This window comes from Pan paniscus, chromosome 2 (genome assembly GCF_029289425.2).
Source record: "Pan paniscus chromosome 2, NHGRI_mPanPan1-v2.0_pri, whole genome shotgun sequence".
Taxonomy (NCBI): domain Eukaryota; kingdom Metazoa; phylum Chordata; class Mammalia; order Primates; family Hominidae; genus Pan; species Pan paniscus.
In genome coordinates this window covers 175,121,035-175,140,048 of record NC_085926.1, presented here as the reverse complement: position 1 = coordinate 175,140,048, position 19,014 = coordinate 175,121,035, and the positions used below count along the sequence as shown (strand labels likewise).

General features: G+C 43.3%; 2 long non-coding RNA genes across 2 annotated transcripts in view; both read right to left on the bottom strand.

Annotated features, from left to right (window-relative positions):
- Positions 1 to 2,020, bottom strand: part of LOC134729911 (uncharacterized) — a 76,383-nt gene extending 74,363 nt beyond the window's left edge. The window contains exon 1 of the long non-coding RNA XR_010111471.1: positions 487 to 2,020. This is a non-coding gene — a long non-coding RNA (uncharacterized LOC134729911). The remainder of the gene's footprint in view (positions 1 to 486) is intronic.
- Positions 2,021 to 12,056: 10,036 nt separating this feature from the next.
- Positions 12,057 to 19,014, bottom strand: part of LOC117979820 (uncharacterized) — a 40,290-nt gene continuing 33,332 nt past the window's right edge. Inside the window, exons 3-4 of the long non-coding RNA XR_004670839.3 lie at positions 18,672 to 18,759; positions 12,057 to 12,210 (exon numbers count right to left, since the gene is read on the bottom strand). This is a non-coding gene — a long non-coding RNA (uncharacterized LOC117979820). The remainder of the gene's footprint in view (positions 12,211 to 18,671; positions 18,760 to 19,014) is intronic.

Below are 19,014 nucleotides of genomic sequence, written 5' to 3'. Positions count from 1 at the left end.
GAGATCATGCCACTGCACTCCAGCCTGGGTGACAGAGCAGGACTCTGCCAAAACAAACAAACAAACAAACAAACAAACAAAAAACTTACTAAGGTCAATGCCTTAAGGATGGATAATCAATAAGACAGGAACAAGTATCTCTGACCGAGGGGCCACCTCATACTCATCCTAGAATAATATTCTTGAACTATTACATGAGTTTCAAAAAGAAAAATACTCAAGATTATATGGCCAGAGCCCAGCCTCCCTCCCAAAAAATAGTACCCTTATCCCCAAAGAAAGAATTCTAGAATCATCTCTCATTTCACTGATGGTTCTTTATATGCTTTTTCCATTCACTCATCGGTACTATAAATATTTATTATAGTCAATGATCTATTTATATAACCTTTCAATTTTTTATTATCCAGTTATCTGGATGCCCTCTATAAGACCTACTGCTTCCATGTTATCAATCTTAAATTATAATGGGAAAAGAAGATATACCCGCAAAATGCCTTCTTACACTCGGAGTCCTAAAGGTGTCCTTTTCCAAGGAAAGATGGGCCATCCATGCTGAAACAAGCAAAATACAAGTCAGTATGGAAAATTTCTTATTGTATCTTGAGTTTCAAGGGGGATTGGTAAGGACAACTTCACACATACTTTCAGTGGCCAGTTGCATAAATGTAAGTATGTACGGACCATTGCACTGGCCTCTTAACTCATCTACCTGTTTCCACTATGTACCCCTGAAATATGAATGCCAGAAAGATCTTTCTAAAATGCAAAGGATCACGTCGCTTAAAATCTTCTTCTTTTTTGTGGCGGGGGGGGGGGGGGGGGGGCGTGTGGGGCGGGCAGGGACGGAGTTTCACTCTTGCTGCCCAGGCTGGAGTGCAATGGTGCCATCTTGGCTCACCACAACCTTCGCCTCCTGGGTTCAAGCAATTCTCCTGCTTCAGCCTCCCGAGTAGCTGAGATTACAGGCGCCCGCCACCACGCCCAGCTGATTTTTGTATTTTTGGTGGAGACGGGATTTTGCCATGTTGGCCAGGCTGGTCTTGAACTTCCGACCTTAGGTGATCAGCTCGCCTTGGCCTCCCAAAGTGCTGGGATTATAGGTGTGAGCCACTGTGTCTGGCCTTTTTTTTTTTTTTTTTTTTTTTTTTGAGACAGAATCTCGGTCCCTCGCTCAACAGGCTCCAGCCTGTTGCCCAGGCTGGAGTTCAGTGCCGCGATCTTGGCTCACCACAATCTCCGCCTCCCGGGTTCAAGTGATTCTTTTGCCTCAGCCTCCCGAGTAGCTGGGACTACAGGCATGCGCCACCACACCAAGCTAATTTTTTTTTTTTTTTTTTTTTTTTGAGACAGAGTCTCGCTCTGTCGCCCAGGCTGGAGTGCAGTGACAAGATCTCCGCTCACTGCAAGCTCCGCCTCCCGGGTTCACGCCATTCTCCTGCCTCAGCCTCCCAAGTAGCTGGGACTACAGGCGCCCGCCATCACGCCCGGCTAATTTTTTTGTATTTTCAGTAGAGACGGGGTTTCACCGTGTAAACCAGGATGGTCTCGATCTCCTGACCTCGTGATCTGCCCGCCTCGGCCTCACAAAGTGCTAGGATTACAGGCGTTAAGCCACCGCACACGGCTAATTTTTGTATTTTAAGTAGAGACGGGGTTTCGCTGTGTATTTTAAGTAGAGACGGGGTTTCACTATATTGGCCAGCTGGTCTCCAACTCCTGACCTCGTGATCTGCCCGCCTGGGCCTCCCAAAGTGCTGGGATTACAGGCGTGAGCCACTGCGCCTGGCCCCTCCCACTTAAAATCTTTCATTGGATTTCCATCGCTCTTGGAAAAACACCAAAGTCCTCACTGTGACCTGAGAACCCCCTTGGGACCCTAATCTTCCTATGCCTCCCTCTCCTGTGCTCACTGAGTGCCTCTCACATTTGTCTTTCTTCAATTCCTTCCAAACTACTATCTTCTTCCTTTTGAAGAACCTTTACAAAGGTTATTTCTTTTGCTTGAAATAGTCTTCCCTTCTCATGCCTCCCTCAACTTATTTAACTCCTACTCAAATGTCACATTTTTAGGGAAGTAAGCCTCTTCAGACTTATTTGCATTCCCCATCATGCACATTTATATGATTACACTTTTTCACAGAACTTTTACAGTCGTAATTTTCTGTGTATTTGTAAGCATATTTGATTCAAGTATGGCCACAAGGCTCATGACAGGATGGACAACGTCTGTTTTGCTCACAATTGTCTCTTATGGCTTATGAGGGGATTTAATAAATATTGGTTGAATAAAATGAATAAATGAATGAATGAAAGATAATTTGTAAGGTAAGGATAAAAGGCCTGTTCTTAGAGCCTGGAATTCTCTTCATTGTTTAAGTCTGATGACATAACATGAATTGGGAAATGTATTAAGGATTTCCGGAATTTTTTTTTTGAGACGGTGTTTCACTCTTGTTGCCCAGGCTGGAGTGCAGTGGCGCGATCTCAGCTCATGGCAACCTCCGCCTCCCGGGTTCAAGCAATTCTCCTGCCTCAGCCTCCCAAGTAGCTGGGATTACAGGTGCCCGACACCACGCCCAGCTATTTTTTTGTATTTTTAGTAGAGATGAGGTTTCACTATGTTGGCCAGGCTGGTCTCAAACTCCTGACCTCAGGCGATCTACAGTCTCGGCCTCCCAAAATGCTAGGATTACAGGCGTGAGCAACCACACCCGGCTGATTTCTGGAATTTGATTGTTGAGCCTGAAATGTATGTTTATAAGGCTCCATTTCTCTTTCTTTCTTTCTTCCTTTTTTCCTTTCTTTCTCTCATTCTCTCCTTCTTTCTTTCTTTCTGTCTTTCTTTTTTGACATGGTGTCTTGCTCTGTCGCCCAGGCTGGAGGGCAGTGGCACAATCTCGGCTCACTGCAACCTCTGCCTCTCAGGCTCAAGCCATCCTCCTGCCTCAGCCTCCCAAGTAGCTGGGATTACAGGCATGCACCACCACTCCCAGCTAATTTTTGTATTTTTAGTAGAGACGGGGCTTCACCATATTGCCCAGGCTGGTCTCGAACTCCTGACCTCAGGTGATCTGCCCACCTTGGCCTCCCATAGTACTGAGATTGCAAGTGTGAGCCAACGTGCCTGGCCATCAGGCTCCATTTCTATTTGTAACTACCAACTAGAAACAATATGAAAGAGCAGTGGCTCTATAAAAATGTTAGCCAAACCCATACTTGTGTACATGATATCCCGGAGTGCAAACTCAAGTGTGGCAAAAGAGAGAGAGAGGCTTGCATGAGGACAGATAGCATGGTACGGTGGTTACGAGCTCAGTCTTTGGAACCCAACTCTCTGCTTTTGAAACTCTGCCCCATTGTTTATGAACTATTATTCTTAGGCAGTTTCCTGTTTTCTCTGTGCCTCAGTTTTCCCGACTACAATATGGAGCTAAACGGTGCCTCATAGGCTTATGAGAATTCAATCATTTCACATTAGTAAAATGCTTTGAAGATTTCCTGCAAGAGGACAAGCGCTACATAAATGTTAAATAAATAATACACACTTCATGGGAGTTGCTGTTCCTGGAGAGGCAAAAATATATTAGTAGTCACAATAGTCAAGTACTGCATATATAAATGCCACTTCAGAGGGTATAGGTCAGGTCTACTCCCTTCTCACCATCCTCAATCCATTGTCTTGGGTTAAGGAATTGTGTCACCAAGACTTTCTTGTTATATACAGATGTTTTCTGGGAGCTATAAACGGGGAGCCATTACCACAGCTTTAGCAAGGTCTAAGTGTAAGGTCTAGGATGATTCATTTCAATATACAGAAGTCAGAAAGAAGTAGTTCATTTAGGGCCAGGCCCGGTGGCTCACGCCTGTAATCCCAGTAATTTGGGAGGCCGAGGCAGGTGGTTCACAAGGTCAGGAGTTTGAGACCAGCCTGGCCAACATGGTGAAACACCATCTCTACTAAAAAAACAAAAAAAATTAGCCAGGTGTAGTGGCACATGCCTGTGATCCCAGCTACTTGGGAGGCTGAGGCAGGAGAATCGCTTGAACCCAGGAAGCGGAGGTTGTAGTGAGCGGAGATCGTGCCATTGCACTCCAGCCTGGGCGACAAAGCACGACTCTGTCTCAAAAAAAATAATAATAATAATACATAAGAAGTAGTTCATTTAATCTAACAAATATTTACTGAGAATTTCTGAGATTGGCTAGCTGTTTCCCATTTGCCATGTTCTTGCCCTCCTGGGCACACTGCTGGCTTGCATAGCCCATGTGCCTTGAATCTAGGAAGGGACCGTAAAGAGCTCTCTCTCCAGTGCGTTGTGAGCAGGGCGATGGGAGGCACTTGCGGGCCATGGCAGTTGACAGGTGTGCTTTCTACATCCACTCTCTTTTGTCCCTTATCTGAGGCTGTGCTGGAGGGCTCTGATGTCCTGGGTATTGCAAAGACTTCGGAAAGAAGGTCTCTAAGTGACTGCACAGAGCAGAGCTTCCACCTCCCCTAATTCCAATCTGAGGTTTCTCTGTTATCTGAGTTTAAATTGGAGCCTAGGAGTCATTTTAATGGGGCTTCATCACCAAGCAGCTCGATGAGTGGTATTACTATGTATTTAAAACCAGCTTTGGGCTGGACATGGTGGCTTATGCCTGTAATCCCACCACTTTGGGAGGCTAAGGCAGGTAGATTGCTTGAGCACTCATGGCAAAACCTCATCTGTACAAAAAATAAAAAAAAATTAGCTGGCGTAGTGATGTATGCCTGTTGTCCTAGCTGCTTGAGAGGCTAGGTGGAAGAATCACCTGAGCCCGAGAGGCCGAGGCTGCAGTGAGCTATGATTGTGCCACTGCACTCCAGCCTGGACAACAGAGTGAGACCCTGTCTCAAAAGAAACAAAAGACCGGGCATGGTGGCTCACGCCTGTAATCCCAGCACTTTGGGAGGCCAAGGCAGGAGGATCACTTCAGGTCAGGAGTTCGAGACCAGCCTAGCCAACATGGTGAACCCTGTCTCTACTAAAAGTACAAAAATTAGCCGGGCACGGTGACGGGCACCTGTAATCGCAGCTGCTCTGGAGGCTGAGGCAGGAGAATCACTTTAACACAGGAGGACTGAACCTAGACAGAGCTGGGATTACAGGCACGTGCCACCAAACCCAGCTAATTTTTGTATTTTTAGTAAAGACAGGGTTCACCATGTTGGCTAGGCTGGTCTCAAACTCCTGACCTCAAGTGATCCTCCTGCCTTGGCCTCCCAAAGTGCTGGGATTACAGGCGTGAGCCACCATGCCTGGCTGGCTCACTATATTTCAAGGGTCCTTTTCTCAAAAACATACCAAAAAAAAAAAAACCACACAATTACTACCACACCACTTCTTCCACACCCCCAGGATTCCAGGAGAAAGGAGCAAAGCTGGCATGGTTTCTGTCCGCTCCATTCACTTGAGAAGGAAGGTCTCTGCACTTTGGGGGAATTACGGTAGTTTCCCCTCACGAAAGGGGAAGAACTTTTGGTCTATGACTTTTTAACTTCATGACAGTTTTCTCTTTCCCTGTGGAAAGAGAATTAAATCCTATCTCTTCCACTCCAACCCCTCAAATAGTAAATTGAGGCTATCAAGACAATTCCAATCTTAGGTTTCTTTTTGCTATAAGGGCTTAAATTGGAGCCCTCGAGTATACTTTCTTTGCTGAGAAGTATTATGAATGATTTCATATTTAACACTAGCTTTGTTGTTGAGGCTATAGATAAATAACTCTCAGCAACAGCAACCTTTGGCACCTCTGTTCTGGAATATCACGTTTTAAGTAAAGTACAACCTAGAAAACAACTCAGCACCTTAAGAGCCTTCTAAAATGGCTTGATTTTATTGTATTACTAATTCTGGGCCAAAGAGTTTATTGCATCAGATGATACAAATTAGAATGAGAGTGCAGAAGAGAATACTGTGCAAGGATAATCATCCGTTACAGGGCTGATATTTGATAGAAAGTGTTAATTCATTTTCATTGTTAAGTATCCACTGAAAATGCAGATATTATCATGGTAGTATGATCTCTGAATCAAGGGCTCAGATTTTTGTTAGAATCTCATGATTAAACATGTCTTAATTGATAAATTGAAATAATAAAGCTTGTTTCACTTAAGGTAATATGTTTTCTGGTCTCAAATCCTTGTTGTCTCCTTTTGTCCTTTAAGCATTAATAGGTATAATCTGGCCGGGCGTGGTGGCTCATGCCTGTAATCCCAGCACTTTGGGAGGCCAAGGCCGGTGGATGAGGTCAAGAAATTGAGACCATCCTGGCCAACATGGTGAAACCCTGTCTCTACTAAAAATACAAAAATTAGCCGGGCATGGTGGCACGCACCTGTAGTCCCAGATACTCGGGAGGCTGAGGCAGGAGAATCACTTGAACCCAGGAGGGCAGAGGTTGCGGTGAGCCAAGATCACGCCACTGCACTCCAGCCTGGCGACAGAGTGAGACTCTGCCTCAGAAAAAAAAAAAAAAAAAAGATATAATCTTCAATTTATGATAGCCATAAAGAAAATTAAATTCCATTACTATTTATTTTTAAAATTAGGCATAGATTCTAAGTTTCCAGTCTGAATCACTGACTTTATTCTTTTTCCATGGAGGTGCAAAGATTAATAAGGGGCCCGGCGTGGTGGCTCAGGCCTGTAATCCCAACACTTTAGGAGGCTGAGGCGGGTGGATCACTTGAGGCCAAGAGTTTGAGGCCAGCCTGGCCAACATGGCGAAACCCTGTCTCCACTGAAAATAAAAAATTAGCCAGGCAGTGGTGGTGCACACCTGTAATCCCAGCTACTTGGGAGGCTGAGGCAGGAGAATCACTTGAAACCCGGGAGGCGGAAGTTGCAGTGAGCCGAGATCACACCATTGCACTCCAGCCTGGGCTACAGAATGAGACTCCATCTCAAAAAAGAAAAAAAAAAAAAAGGTTAATAAGGAACTGAAGAGAGTTAGGAATATCTTATCTGTACTTATTTAAGAATATAAAATGAAAATACTACATATGCTTTCTAAGCCTAGCTCCACTGAACTGACACTCGAAAGCAGAGATCTTAGATAAACCTTGTGTTCTAAATTAGTATTGGTTGACTGGCTGTACCTTTGAATCAGTGTATTATATTTCACTTTCCAAAAAACAGCTGCATTTTAATAAGCCTTTTATGTTAGTATGTTCCCCATAGAGAGTTAGACCTGCCAATTGTGTGTGTATTCTTCTAACATCTATAAGACTATCTGAAATAAAATCATAGATTTTAGGAACTGCAAGTTACTTTGAACTTTTCAATTGTAATCTAGGCAGCTTATTTGCCATTTGTCCTGTGGCATCTGCTTGAACAACAAGAAACATTTCAATCAGACTTTGAAAAAGAATAAAATGTAATTTTTAAAACCAACACTTTATTAAATTGGACAACAGGTAAATCAACAAGTAGCAGAAAGACTATTTTATTATCTTGGTTTTAATTGCTTCTTAAAAATGGTTCAAGAGTTTGTATTTATTTATTTATTTTTTGGGGACAGAGTCTTGCTCTGTTGCCCAGGCTGGAGTGCCGTGGCAGCATCTCGGCTCACTGCAGCCCCTGCCTCCCAGGTTCAAGCGATTCTCCTGCCTCAGCCTCCTAATTAGCTGGGATTACAGCATGCCCCACGATGCCCTGCTAATTTTTTTGTATTTTTAGTAGAGAGGGGGTTTCACCATGTTAGCCAGGCTGGTCTCAAACTCCTGATCTCAGGTGATCCGCCCGCCTCAGCCTCCCAAAGTGCTGGGATTACTGGCAAGAGTTTGGGGTTTTTGAGATGGAGTTTCACTCTTGTTGCCTGGGCTGGAGCGCAATGGCGCACTCTCCGCTCACTGCAACCTCTGCCTCTTGGGTTCAAGCGATTCTCCTGCCTCAGCCTCCCAAGTAGCAGAGATTACAATCATGCGCCACCATGCCCGACTAATTTTTTTGTATTTTTAGTAGAGAGGGGGGTTTTACCATGTTGGCCAGGCTGGTCTGAACTCCTGACCTCAGGTGATCCATCTGCCTTGGCCTCCCAAAGTGCTGGGATTACAGGCGTGAGCCACCGCTCCTGGCCAAGAGTTTTGTTTTTAATTAATGTATTGTTTTTTAATCTGTTTTTCCTGTACTTTTTTTTTTTTTTTTTTAGACTGAGTCTCTCTCTGTCACCCAGGCTGGAGTGCAGTGGGGCGATCTTGGCTCACTGCAACCTCTGCCTCCCGGGTTCAAGCAATTCTCCTGCCTCAGCCTCTTGAGTAGCTGAGATTACAGGCATGCACCACCATGCCCGGCTAACTTTTGTATTTTCATTTTAGTAAAGAAGGGTTTTCATCATGTTTGTCAGGCTGATCTCGAACTCCTGACCTTGTGATCCACCCGCCTCAGCCTCCCAAAGTGCTGGGATGATAGGCATGAGCACGGTTTTTCCTGTACTATTAAACACAACCTTCCTGGACCGCGGGGAAGACTATAGGGGATTTAGGCGAATGGAGAGGGGAGCGTAAAAGATGAATGAGCTCCAGCAGGAGAGGCCTTGGCGCAACCGGGGTTAGTGGGTCCCCACCTGAAATGCATTTGGAAGCACTCAGTGAGTTTTTGAAAATGCAGAGTCTCAAGTCCTACTGAGGAGATTTAGATTCAAAAGTTGTAAGTCATGACCCAGGAACGTATATTAAATTTCTCTGGTAATTCTGATGATCATCTGACCTGTTGCACCTCCATTTTAGTTCAGTTCTTCCACTCTACAGGGCAAATGACCAGAAATGGCTTTCACAAAATTAATTAGTAATCAGAATTGAGGTTGGAATCCAAGTATCCATATGCCGCGGATTCCCTTACCCATGTTCCTTCAACATTACCATACTCGAGGGAGAGAGGAATGAAGGGCCCACGGGCTGAACACTAAGAAATACAGAGGACCTGATGCGGGCGGTGGCTCATGCCTGTAATCCCAGCACTTTGAGAAGCTGAGGGAAGTGGATCACTAGGTCAAGAGATCGATACCATCTTGGCCAACATGATGAAACCCCGTCTCTACTAAAAATACAAAAATGAGCCGGGCGTGGTGGCTGGCGCCTGTAGTCCCAGCTACTCAGGAGGCTGAGGCAGGAGAATTGCTTGAACCTGGGAGGCAGAGATTTCAGTGAGCCAAGAGTGTGCCACTGCACTCCAGCCTGGGTGACAGAGCGAGACCCCATCTCAAAATAAATAAATAAATAAATAATTTAAAAAATAAGAAATACAGAGGACCTACTTACATGCCTTTACCTTGAATAGTCCTGATAGCCTATTCTGAAGAATCTGACTCAGCAATTCCACTGGGGTATTTACGGTAGTGAAAATTGGAAACAACTTAATTGACCAACAATAGGATATTGAATATATAAATTATAGTGCATAGTTATGATACAGGGGAAAAATATGTAGCCTTTAAGAATGATGATACAGATGTACACTTTTAGCATGAAAATATAGTCACATTACATATACACGCAGAGAAAAAATTTCTGAAGTATATACATCAAAATATTGACAGTGGGTTTCTCTGGGTAATTGAGATCATAGGAATTTTTTCAAAAGTTTTCTAATCATATTTCACATATTTTCACAACAAATAATCAACTCATACACACAACACATTCACATATAAAACCAGAGGTTTTTTTGGTTTTGGCAATTTGTTACAGTTCATTGATTCTTTGTTGAACCAAATACCAACCCAAACAAGAATAAAGATGATGAGAAGGTTACATGCTTTACATGCTTTTCTGTGAGCTCTTGAGGGTTTCATAAAGCTGAAATAAAATTATGCACCATGTCTATATTTGAATTGATGGTGTATTTGTTGAATGTCTGTGCTTATGTGAAGACTCTTCCTAGCATATAAATGTGAATATCATAATAAATGTTCATTTTTCTTTCCCTTAGGGATTTGATTAGTGGTTTCGGAGGACATGGTACAAAGGGATACAATAATAAAAAGGTATAACAGTTTTTTATAAGAAGAAAGGAGTGAGATTCTGTAATTGACCCAATATTAGATCTACAGCTCTACCGAAGATCTTGCTGTCTACTGTGCTTATTAATAATTTAGCTATAGTGGTACACAAAGGAAGTGGTTTGTATTTACTGAGAAAATATTGAAACCTCCATTGAAGATAAGGTTATACGGTCTAGCAATAAAAATGTGTGCCTGTGCAATATATTACTGTATTTTCCAATTTGACTGCAGCCCTAGTAAGTCAAAGGTGGTTATTTCTTCTATGAGACAGGGTTGTGATGGAAAGAACATTTGCTTATTTTATGATTCTAATCTTTTCTCTGCTACTGACTAGTTCTGTGATCTTGGGTAACAGCAACATGTAAAGTTCAGGGTTCAAAACAAATCTGGCTCTCTCTATAGAAAGTGCTCCATTTAGATATGTGTATATCTATACGAGTTTAAGTACATATGTATATATGCAATATTTAGCCCCAAACTAAATATACAAAGTTCTTATTATATTCATATACTGGCCGGGTGTGGCGGCTCACGCCTGTAATCCCAGCACTTTGGGAGGCTGAGGCAAGTGGATGACCTGAGGTCAGGAGTTCGAGACCAGCCTGGCCAACGGGGCGAAACCCCGTCTCCACTAAAAATACAAAAATTAGCTGGGTGTGGTAGCGGGCACATGTAATCCCAGCTACTTGGGAGGCTGAGGCAAGAGACTTGCTTGAACCCAGGGGGTGGAGGTTGCAGTGAGCCGAGATCACACCACTGCACTCCAGCCTGGGTGACAGAGCGAGACTCCGTCTCAAATATATATATATATACACACATACTAAGAATTTCAGAGTCCATGATCTAGATGTCATTTTTTAAAGGCTATCTAAAAATAGAATATCTTTCATTAAGTCAGAGCCCTGGAATACTAAAAGTTAAAACATTAAAAATATAGGAATGGGCCAGGCGCAGTGGCTCACGCCTGTAATCCCAGAACTTTGAGAGGCCGAGACAGGCAGATCACCTGAGTTCAGGAGTTCGAGACCAGCATGGCCAACATGGTGAAACCCCGTCTCTACTAAAAATACAGAAGCCAGATGGGCGTGGTGGTGCATGCCTGTAATCCCAGCCACTTGGGAGGCTGAGGCAGGAGAATCGCTTGAACCTGGGAGCAGAGGTTGCAGTGAGCTGAGATCCTGCCACTGCACTCCAGCCTGGACAACAGAGCAAGACTCCATCTCAAAAAAAAAAAAATATATATATATATATATATAGAGAGAGAGAGAGAGAGGAATGACAGCACAAGGTGCTTTTTATAATACCTGCTTCTTACTGCCTTAGAACTATTTTGCTAGTTTTCTAATGGTGAGGACACCATGCTGAAGCAGAGGCGAATTACTAGGCTGGGACTGTGATGCGGCAACATTGGCTTTATGTTTCTGGAGTATAGTTCTATCTACCCCTAACACACCTGCGTGTATTCTAGTCCCGTGGTTGCAATAGTGATAATAACTAGCACTTGTTTAGTGCTTATTGCTTGACAAGCCCTGTGGTAAATATTTTACATGCATCAACTCATGTACTCTTAATTGTATTGATTAGGAAATGAAGCACTGAGAGGTTAATTGACTCACCTAAATTTACTCAGCCAGTAAGAGGCAGAGCCAAGATTCAAATGTAGAGCATCTGACTCCAAAGCCACACCCTTAACCACTCCCTGCACAGCCTTCTCTGTGAGATCCCTGCCAAGTTCCATGAGGAGACAGACCAGGTCTCTCGTACTCACGTCTTATTCACAGAGCCTGGTTCTGGGTTTATGCACAATTAACATCCCTAAATAATGGATAAATGATATTGGTATTTCTCAGATCAGTTGCAAGATACTTTGCTAATGACTTGTTTCAAATGATAAAGGATTAAAGTTTGTAAACTGTCGACCAAAAAATAAAATAGCAGAATCAAGGTTGACTGGGAAATAGTGTCATACTTTACTCATTTGCCTTCTGATATAGTAATAAATAAGCAAAATATGTTGGTGGCTTAGCACAAAAGAGTTTATTTCTCACTTACACCAAGTCATCTGAGCAGGTCAGCAGGTCACCTGCCCTCCTTACAGTGTCTTGATACACAGGCGCCATTGTCCCAAGGCAAGAGTTCAGAAAAGAAGCTGTAAGATCAGGTGGGGCTCCACTCCTCAGCCTGAAATGACATGTCAATGATGCACTGTTTCCTCTCAGAAGTTACTGGCCAGAATTAGTCACAACTAACTAAGCATGGGATCTGAGAAGTGCAGTCTTCCATGTGCCCTAGGATGAGAGGAGAACTAGACATGGGTAAGCCCTAATGGCGGCTTCTACAGAAAGAGAGAAATGGATATTTCGTAGGTGCTGGGATTATTCATAACATTAGAAATGCCTATTAAAGTGTGTCACACATTGACCAGTGTTGCCTTCAGTGTAGGAGACAAAGAGAGAGGAGAGGGAGGGATAATTTAAAATGTGCAGGGAAAGCTGGGTGCAGTGGCTCACGCATGGAATCCCAGCACTTCAGGAGGCCAAGATGGGTAGATCGCTTGAGGTCAGGAGTTCAAGACCAGCTTGGCCAACATGGTGGAACCCCATCTTGACTAAAAATACAAAAATTAGCCAGGCATTAGTGGCGTGTGCTTGTAATTCCAGCTACTTGGAAGGCTGAGTCAGGAGAATCGCTTGAACCCAGGAGGTAGAGGTTGCAGTGAGCCGAGATCATGCCACTGCACTCCAGCCTGAATGACAGAGTGAGACTCTGTCTCAAAAAAAGAAAAGAAAAAAAAGAATTGCAGGGAAAAGTTGTTACCATACCACCTTTCTGCTCATGAGCTGGAGAATTTGTAGTATGTCATACACACATACAGAATGAAGAAAATTACCTCATCATGTACAAACAAAACATTTTAGATGGGGTAAAGAGCCAAATATAAAAAGAAACCTATAAGGGTATTTTCTAACACAGAGAAAAGCATGATTATTACCTTAGGCTAGGGAAGCCCATCTTAAGCAACACAAAGTATAAAACCTATAGGGAAAAAAAGAGTGATTTTTTTTTTTTTTTGAGACGGAGTCTCACTCTGTTGCCCAGGCTGGATGCAGTGGCGTCATCTTGGCTCACTGCAAGCTCTGCCTCCCGGGTTCAAGTAATTCTCCTGCCTCAGCCTCCACAGTAGCTGGGATTACAGGTGCAGGCCACCATGCCCAGCTAATTTTTGTATTTTTAGTAGAGACAGGGTTTCACCATGTTGGTCAGGCTGGTCTCGAACTCCTAACCTCATGATCTGCCTGCCTCGGCCTCCGCAAGTGCTGGGATTACAGGCGTGAGCCACTGTGCCTGGCCTAAAAGAGTGGTTTTTTTCACTATATGAAAATTAAAGTTTCTCTTTGACAGAAGACACCACAAAGTTGAAAGACAATTGATAAACTGGGAGAATATATTTACAACTTGTTCAACACAAAAAAGAATTAATGTTCACAATACATAAGGAACCCTAAACATTAAAAAAGACCAAAAAAGGCAGGGCATGGTGGCTCACGCCTGTAATCCCAACATTTTGGGAGGCTGAGGCGGGCGGATCACTTGAGGTCGTGAGTTTGAGACCAGCCTGGCCAACATGGTGAAACCCCGTCTCTACTAGAAATACAAAAATTAGCCGGGCGTAGTGGCGGGTGCCTGTAATCCCAGCTATTCGGGAGGCTGAGGCAGGAGAATTGCTTGAATCCAGGAGGCGGAGGTTTCAGTGAGCCAAGATCGTGCCATAGCACTCCAGCCTGGGCGACAGTGCGAGACTCCATCTCAAAAAAAAAAAAAAACAAAAGAAAAGAACAACAACAACAACAAAAAATCCCCAAAAATCAATGCTCTGCGGAGGAAATACCAAAGGCCAATTAGCTTACAAAGAGATTTTTTACCTCAGTAATAAGAAAAAAAAATTAAAACAGCGATGAGATAGATGGCAAAAATCAAAATGATTAATAGGAGTCTAAGAAACACTATACAGAATTATACCAGGCCCGGCATGGTGGCTCACGCCTGTAATCCCAGCACTTTGGGAGGCCAAGGCGGGTGGATCACGAGGTCAGAAGTACGAGACCAGCCTGGCCAACACAGTGAAACCCAGTCTCTACTAAAAATACAAAAATTAGCCGGAGTGGTGGCGCACGCCTATAGTCCCAGCTACTTGGGAGGCTGAGGCAGGGAGAATCGCTTGAACCCAGGAGGCGGAGGTTGCAGTGAGCTGAGATCGTGCCACTGTACTCCAGCCTGGGTGACAGAGAGGGACTCTGTCTCAAAGAAAAAAAAAAATAGACCTTCCCCTACAGTGATGGTGAGAATATAGATGGCAGTGCCTCTTTCTGAGGGCTATTTGTCAGTGGTTCTTAAAATGCATATTCTCTTCAACCCAGCTCTAGCTTTTTATCTTACAGAAATTTGTATGTACACAAAAATGTACAGGCAGGATATTCATTGAAGCATTATTCATAGTAGGAAAAAATGAAAAACCAGCCTAAATGCTCAACAATAGTGGAGTGTGAACTAAATTATAGAGCATCTATGCCATAGACTCTTATACAAAGCAGTAAAAAAGAATGAGAGGAATGTAATTAAAATTTCAGGAAAAACAAAAACAAAACTCCGTAAGAAAAGGTGCGATGCTAATATTTTTAAATGTGCCATGATTTTGAGCAATTGGTAGATTGGAACAGGGAGAATTCATTGTATTCATTCTTTGACTATTACCAGTGTTGTCATATTGGAACAATAGAGCAGGAAATACATCACATTGTTTATCTCTGCAGTGAATAATATTTACATAGTCATGATAACTTAAGTGCTATTTATTACTTTTCATCTTTTAGAATCAACCTATAGTCCGAACACAGTGGCTCATGCCTGTAATCTCAATACTTTGGGAGGCTGAGGCAGGCAGACCACTTGAGCTCAGGAGTTTGAGACCAGCCTGGGCAACATAGTGAGACCTCATCTCTACCAAAAATTTAAAAATAAAAATTAGTCTGGCATGATAGTGTGCGCCTGTAGTCCCAGCTACTCAGGAGGCCAAGGTGGAAGGATCACTTGAGCCCAGGAGATTGAGGCTGCAGTGAGCCATGATTGCACCACTTCACTTTAGCCTGGGTGACAGAATGAGACCCTGTCTCAAAAAAAAAAAAAAAAAAAAAAAAAAAAAAAGACAAGAATCGACCTATAAAACATCAAATACTTAAGGTTTAAAAGATCCAAAATGTTGGCCGGGCACGGTGGCGGGCGCCTGTGATCCCAGCTACTCGGGAGGCTGAGGCAGGAGAATGGCGTGAACCCAGGAGGCGGAGCTTGCAGTGAGCCGAGATCACGCCACTGCACTCCAGTCTGGGCGACAGAGCAAGACCTCGTTTCAAAAAAAAGAAAAAATAAAAAAGATCCAAAATGTTACCAACAAAAATTGTTGGGGCTGGGCGCGGTGACTCACGCCTGTAGTCCCAGCACTTTCAGAGGCCGAGACAGGCAGATCATCTGAGGTTGGGAGTTCGAGACCAGCCTGACCAACACGGTGAAACCCAGTCTCTACTAAAAATACAAAAATTAGCCGGGCATGATGACAGGTGCCTGTAATCCCAGCTACTCGGGAGGTTTAAGCAGGAGAATCGCTTGAACTTGGGAGGCAGAAGTTGTGGTGAGCCAAGACTGCACCATTGCACTCCAGCCTGGGCAACAAGAGCGAAACTCCATCTCAAAAAAAAAGAAAAAAAAAAGAAAAAAAAAAGAAGAAAAAAAAGTGTTATCAACCATAACAATAATGCAGTAAAAGTAACACTGGCATAATGTAGTGGGCTAGGAAGCAAGATGGCTTTGTGTAAGGATGTGCCAGATATTGCTCACCAGGGAAGATACAGAAGGAGCAAATAATAAGTCAGAGTAGAACTCAGCTATCATTAATACATTTGTATGCCTTGACATTCTCCTTTATCTTTATTTGACATTGGAAGGAATAGCGCAGAAACTCAGAGGACATTAAGGTGTTTTTAGGGTTTAATTTTAATTTTTTTTTTTTTTGAGATAGGGTCTCACTCTGTCAATAAGGCTGGAGTGCAGTGGTGCGGTCATTGCAACCCCCTCCAGGATTCAAGCAATTCTTCTGCCTCAGCCTCTTGAGTAGCTGGGATTACAGGTGCCTGCCACTACACCCAGCTAATTTTGTTTTTTTAGTAGAGATGGGGTTTCACCATGTTGATCAGGCTGGTCTCAAACTCCTGACCTCAAGTGATCCACCCGCCTTGGTCTCCCAAAGTGCTGGGATTAGAGGCATAAGCCACCGTACCCAGCCTAAAGTGTCTTTAAATAGTAAATAGGTAGTTGGCTATCAGATCAAGTGTTTTTTCTTTTATAATGCTACCACTTTTAGCTATGACTCAAGACAGTTGGCTTTTTGGTAAGGATAATAATATATTATAATTGGGGCTTAAGAGATAATTATATTAGATAATTAAATGCTCTTTAAATCATATTAGTGTAATGTTACTTTTCCGTTTTTCTCATTTGGTATTATATTAAATATTATAGAAATATCAAATGTGTTACTTTAATAGATATTGATCTGAATGGGGAAATTAAAGAGGGACACTGGATTCTTTACATGGATATACTTGGGAACATTTAAAAAATATCTTTTAATGATGATTCTACTCTACACACCTAAAATGGAAAATAGACAAGATTTTCCAGATAATTAGATTAAAAAATACATTCACAGGGATATCAAGATATTTAGGTCTTTGAGGGCTTTTTTTTTTTTTTTTGAGACGGAGTCTCACTGTGTCACCTGGGCTGGAGTGCAGTGGTGCGATCTCGGCTCACTGCAACCTCCGCCTCCCAGGTTCAAGCAATTCTCCTGCCCAGCCTCCGAAGTAGCTAGGATTACAGGCACACACCACCACGCCTGGATAATTTTTGTATTTTTAGAAGAGACGGGGTTTCACCATGTTGGTCAGGATGGTCTCGATCTCTTGACCTCGTGATCCCCCCGCCTTGGCCTCCCAAAGTGCTGGGATTACAGGTGTGAGCTACCGAGCCTGGCCCTCTTTTTCTTAATAAGTAGAAATTTGACCGGGTGCTTCCTAGCATCTGGAGGCTGCTGGAGACTCTGCTGACTTCAAGGGCTGCCCATCACCAGTAACAAAGGAAAAAGCCAATGGTGGTTGCCATCTCTCTTCTGCCTTCCAAATCTCTCACCAGTATATCTGATTGGCAGAACTCAAGCTATGTCTGAAACTGTGCTGGCAAGGGAGTATGAGAAATGTTCCCAGATTTCCAGCCCCTGCAAAACAGGGGAGATAGAAGACTGTAAAAACTGCTAGATGCCAATAGACAATATCTGGCTCACTCGTGTGTTAACAAATCAATAAGAGTAGCTCTGTTTGACTACAATAGAAACATTAAATATGTATAAAGAAGACTGATTATTGGTTAAAGAGAGTTGGAGAAAGGGGGAAGGAAGGGAGAGAAAGCTAAACCTATACATGGAATAGATTAGATAGATATTTACTAGAGATCTATTATGACCCTAAAGCAGGAAAATTACAACATTAAAAGCAGTCCTTTAGGACAGTGAGAGAATAGATTTTGTGTTTGTGTGGTGTTGCAGTGGAAAAAAAGAGGAAGTAGAGATGAAGTAGAGAAATCTTTTAAGAGATAATTTTAGGAATCCACCAGTAAGAGGCTATGAAGATTAGAGTAAAAGTGGTAAAGCTGGGTGCGGTGGCTCACACCTGTAATCCCAACACTTTGGGAGGCTGAGGCAGGCATCAGGAGTTCAAGACCAGCCTGGCCAACATAGTGAAACCCTGTCTCTACTAAAAATGTAAAAATTAGCCAGGCGTGGTGGTGGGTGCCTGTAATCCCAGCTACTCGTGAGTCTGAGGCAGGAGAATTGTGTGAACCCGGGAGGCAGAGGTTGCAGTGAGCCAAGATCGAATCATTGCACTCTAGCCAGGGCGACAGAGTGAGACTCCATCTCAAAAAAAAAAAGTCCTAAGAGTGGAAACCAATGGGCATACGTGAGAGATACGGCCCCTAGGTCCAGAAAAAGAAACTTGTCCCTAGAATATTCTAGTGTCTATCAGTGGCCACATTCTCTGACTGATCTGTGGCTCCAACTTCAGTCTCCTGGGGAGCAGCAAGCCAGCTATGCAGAGCTGGCTCAATCACATCTCACGGCCTCTCCAATCAGCTCCATCAGCAAATAATCCTTTCCTGATAAAGAACCCAGGTCTGCTTCTGCATTTTTATCTCCTTTCCAACTTCTTTGGAGTAATTACACTAAGTATGGAAATGAGGTAAGGTGACCCTAGGAATTCATCAGGTTCCCCTCTTGCCCATTGTCTAAAGTAAAGCTACAAACTCCTTTGTCGCACTCCAACATTCTTACAACGAACTCCATCTTCTACTCCAGCCCCACTGGAACACAGCTTCGGTCATGCTGATCTGACCATTTCCTGCATTCACTCATTCATTCATTCACATGCTCTTCAATCAACAAATATTTATTGAGGAGCTACTCTGCACCAGGCCCTGCTGAGGATTTAGAAGTTAAACGGCAAAACAATAACAAAAAATCCCTGCATTATGGAGCTTACCTTCTAGTATAGAGTGTGTTAGGAGGTAAGTGCAGGGCTTCAGTCTAGGAGTTTGAGATCGACCTGGGAAAATGGTGAGACCCTGTCTCTAAAAAAAAAAATAATAATAATTAGTGGGATATGATGGCACATGCTTAGAGTCCTACCTACTTGGGAGGCTGAGGTGGGAGGGTCGCTTGAGCCCAGGAGTTCAAGGTTACAGTGAGCTATGATTGTACCACTGCACTCCAACTTGAGTGACAGTGAGATCTTGTCTCTAAAAAAAAAAAAAAAGAAGGTAAGTGCAGGGAAGAAAAATGCTATAATGCCATCTTCATCTTCATGGAGTTATTTCTGTTTTTTT